The sequence below is a fragment of the Mytilus trossulus genome, chromosome 9 (genome assembly GCF_036588685.1).
Source record: "Mytilus trossulus isolate FHL-02 chromosome 9, PNRI_Mtr1.1.1.hap1, whole genome shotgun sequence".
Lineage (NCBI taxonomy): Eukaryota > Metazoa > Mollusca > Bivalvia > Mytilida > Mytilidae > Mytilus > Mytilus trossulus.
In genome coordinates this window covers 68,584,190-68,589,327 of record NC_086381.1, presented here as the reverse complement: position 1 = coordinate 68,589,327, position 5,138 = coordinate 68,584,190, and positions in this window count along the sequence as shown.

The following is a 5,138-nucleotide window of genomic DNA, read 5'->3' as shown; positions in this document are numbered from 1 at the left end:
ATTATTGTATAATTTTGAGTGTTTTGTATTTTTTATAGTTGCGTTTAGTGTGCCAAATTTTTTTTGGTAAAAACTTGATGTTCGTGACGTCACATACAATATGAAAACTTGATGTTCGTGACGTTACATACCAAACAATGACGTAAAAAAAAAATTCTTAAGCAAAAAAAACACAAAAAAAACTGACTTAAGTTTAAAAAAAAAAAAAAAAAAAAAAGGCATGGATTACGGGTTTTACCATGCGATACGGGGTATGCGATACGGGTTTAGCCATGCGATACGGGGTATGCGATACAGGATAGGTGATACAGACTGGTAAAAAGAACCTTTATTAGATATACAAAATAGCTGTATTTTGTACTAAATATATGATAAAACAAAGTAAGAGATGCGAGCGGAGTTTCACGCCTAAAGCCATCCAGCTGTGAAATATATACCAAAATAGGTGAATATTTAGCACATATCACGAACAGATCGTGCAGGTGCTTTATAACTGACAGCAGAGACATATAATGTATCATATATGTCTCTGCTGACAGGTAAGATGTTGTTGCAGTAAAAAATGTTCATTTTAATACAATCAATAAAGTTGTATAACGTAGAATATGTTTTGTCATTCAGTTTCTTCATATTTAACTAAATTCCACTAGTGATGATTTCGTAATGCTAGTCATGTTTACTGTCGAATAATGATACTATTCTTTCATTTTCACTGTGGAGCGAATCATTAGTATTGTATATGCGGTGCATTTTCACTGTATAATTATTTATTTTTTTATCTATTACAGCTCATTTCTTTAAGCATGTAGGGCAAGACTTTAGTTGACTTGCTTGCTTTTCTTTTATTGGATAATCATTATGATAACACCCAATTTAATTCAAATATTAAACATACAGGTTAAACTTTGCCTATTCATATTGTTTAAAAATGTCTTATTTACAAAGTTTGTATGAACAATTAAACAAACAAAGCAAGCAAGCCAACCAAAGGTTTGCTTTACATGCATTAGGAAATTAGCTGTAAAGCCTTAATGTAGCCGACTTGCTCAAACAATAAATAAAGTAAGAGAAAGATTTGATAAAATTTAACTTGCGGAGGAAAGTTTGGTTTTAAAACACTCTAATAAATTCAATAGAAATAACATGTATTTCAAATGTATTCCATTTAGTTTCTTATAAAGCGTATACGGATCTTTATCCTTATTTTTTTTATCCATTTCCATGACACTTCACCACTAATTACGTACATCTTGATATAGATTGAACCTCTGTTTTCCAGTTTAAAAGGTTTTACACTGGAGCAGTTTATAACTTGCTGTTCGGTGTGAGCCAAGACTGTATTTTGACGTATAATGGTCTACTTTTATAAATTGTGACTCGGATGGAGAGTTGTCTCATTGTCACATACATGTACTACATCTATATATGACTCAAAAACGAAACGAGACGGGATAAAGACGGGATAAAAAAAAATCCACGCTACTTTTTTAATATATTTATAATGAGTCATAATAGAGTAAAATAGTGGGTCGCATTTGGGTATAAGCGTGACGCCGGATTGCCGATATTTTGCAAGCGTGACAGGTGAAAGTCAAATGATTGTGTCGTGAAAAACGAGAAATGAAGTCTAGCGGGACACTGATAATTACAAAAAATGAGAACAGCATAGTATAAGCGGGATACGGGAATCTGACAAAACAATAAGCGGAATATGGGAATCTGCCAAAAACAGTAAGCGGGATCCGGAATCAGAACCCCCCCCCCCCCCCCCCCCCCCCCCCCCACCTCAATGAGACTCCAGAATAAGATATTTTTGTATATTCATCCTATTGTTACAGTCATTCCTTCAATAACAAATGTATCCGATGCATGCATTTTTTTTTTTTATTTTTGGTCCCTTTTTCAATTTTGTGGGGTCCAAATTTATAGACAAACGTCCTTTAATATAGATATTTGGGATTCGTTGACATGCTGAATCTAACCGTGTATCTAGTTTGGGGATTTTTTGCCTAGTTTCTGAAATAGCCCACATAGAGTTCCAAAGGGTCTAAAATCAACAAAAATGAATTGTAGCTTTGCATTTCGTGTACAATAACCCAAATGTGTATGGTTTTACCCCTGCGGTAGTATCCATTTGCGGATCTAGAATTTTTCATTTTGAGAATCGCTTTTGTTACAAGTTTGAAAAGCAATATATTTCATGAAGAATGAATGAGGAGTTTGTATTTCAATTTGAAAATGCATGTATCATAAATTCTAAAGTCATCAACTAAGTTTTTTCATTTTTTGCAAGTGCATTTATCACATAATTCCACAATAAAAATTCATCGCATCTTTGAAAATTCTACATTAATAATGACTGCACTAACAGTGATAATTCGTCGCATCTATAGATAAAATGGATCGCTTTCAATAATCGATATGCTATATTATGATGCTTTTATAACACTTATTTTAACTTTAATGCTATGTTTGTATATTATAAAGACATATCACAACGAAAATATGTTAAAAACTTTCCTTCAAATCACTTAACTTGATATTTTCAAAACGTAAACAAATACAGTTTTCCCATGATCCTTTATTCTACAATAGACATACCCGCATATAACAGTAAAAATGAACTAGCTGGATTCGCACTTTATATACACTGATGTAGATCAGTCCATCTGATCCATTAAAATTATTGCGCTATTGTCGTCATCTTGAATCGTTTTTTTTTCCGTTACTAACAAAGACTAATCAAGACTGCAATCTAGCTACTTCGTATGACTAAAAGTGAAAATGATTAAGAAATAATCGAATAGAGCTATGGAAAATAGATAAAAAATTTAATATTTGTGTCAGTCAACAGCGTTGTTTTCCACTCATGTCTGAGAGTTGTTTTAAAATCAAATTCATTACTTCAAGAATTAATCACAATAAAAAGGAAAGTACATCGACCGTAATTATGATTGGAGTAAACTATTGGTATCAACATTTACCTCTTTTATTTCATTAAACTTTAAACTAACTGTGTACATGTACTAGTAATTAGACACTATACATCATGTTGTAGGAATCAATGAAGGAAAATTGTTCAAGTATTTAGGGCTATATCTATTTTAACGAAATCCCTGAATAAACTCTTGTCAAAAGAATGTGTCTATACGATGAGATAGTTTCTCCTCATTTTCTGCCGATATCACACCAGAGAAAAAGGGGTCATATCAGATTTTCGATGTCAACGATCGCAACAAGAAACATAAAATTATTTTAGCGACTGACCCATTTAATGACATAACTGAGGTTAAGTCAGACATGTAATTAGCACAGCAAAGTATTTCTTAAACCTGTACCTTAATTCAGGAACATATATATTAAATATACTGTTCCCAGCTTAATTGTACACTTTTTTAAAACAGTATCTGGAAAAAATCGGCTTTCTCTATATAAAAAGGTCAAGACAGTTTGAATCACAGATATTAATACATTAAATTTAGACACCAAGTGTTGCATAAATAAATATTTAGTGAAATTATGAAAATTCACATGCCGTTGACATGTAAAACATTAATTGATTTGAAATATAGAATACCAAAAAATAAATAATTTTAGGCTATATAAAAAAAAGCAAAATGAATGCTAAATATTCACAGCTACATGTACTGGTCAAGTCAGAAAAGTGACATTCTTCCAAATCAAACCGGCAAATCAAAATGAAATATAAGTCACACAATTGTAATGTTAAAGCAAACTTATTTTAGATTACACATAATCAGAAAAAAGATAAGTTATTGTTGTGTATTAATGAAATATTTGCCGAAGAACAATTTATTACTCAATAAGTTCAGACTTATATGATGGTTGAATTATTACAATGCTATATACTGTTATCTGTAATTTTGTGGTGATATGCAAAGATCTGCAAAGTGTTCAGTCGAACTCTTCATCGATGGTGCTTAAGAAAAACAGACCTGCGCCAAGTATGAAGAAACTGAGAACATTGCTCGTTTTTTTTAATCACAGTAAAAAGGAAAGTACATCGTCCGTAATTATGATTGGAGTAAACTATTGGTATCAACATTTACCTCTTTTATTTCATTAAACTTTAAACTAACTGTGTACATGTACTAGTAATTAGACACTATACATCATGATGTAGGAATCAACAAAGGAAAATAGTTCAAGTATTTAGGGCTATATCTATTTTAACGAAATCTCTAAATTAAACTCTTGTCAAAAGAATGTGTATATACGATGAGATAGTTTCTCCTCATTTTCTGCCGATATCACACCAGAGAAAAAGGGGTTCATATCAGATTTTCGATGTCAACGATCGCAACAAGAAACATAAAATTATATTAGCGACAGGCCCCACTTAATGACATAACTGAGGTTAAGTCAGACATGTAATTAGCACAGCAAAGTATTTCTTAAACCTGTACCTTAATTGTACACTTTTTTAAAACAGTATATGGAAAAAATCGGCCTTCTCTATATAAAAAGGTCAAGACAGTTTGAATCACAGATATTAATACATTAAATTAAGACACATAGTCGAGACAGGTCGAGACTGGTTCAGACTGAGTCGAGACTAGTCGAGACTGGTTCAGACTGAGTCGAGACTAGTCGAGACTGGTTCAGACTGAGTCGAGACTAGTCGAGACAGGTCTACCCTTGGTCAAGACCATTTCAGACTAATTAAGTAAAGTCGAGACCTAGTCGAGTACACTTAAGTACAGTTAAGTCCAGTCGAGAAAATGTCGAGACTAGTCGAGTAAAATGTGTGCTCGATTTTACTGGTCGAGCACAAAAACTGGTCAATTCAGACTCTGAGCAGTTTGTAGTGTCTGTATCATTTTAATATTAATTTTAAATTGAGGATACTATGGAATGATGATAAAGACCATGACATCCAGTGGCAAGCTTAGTGCAAAATCAGGACCAAGACGGCAGCCATGATAAGTTCATATTCAGGAGGAAGACATGTTGAAATGATATGAACTTAGTGCGGAAGTAGCAAATGACAATTTTCAAGTCTTTGGTTTGGACTGGCCAGGTACAAACCTATGCTACATCTGGATCAAATCAAGTCATTGGTGAGACCACTGTGTAGTAGAATAATTCTCTTTTACAATTTTACTGATTATTCAATA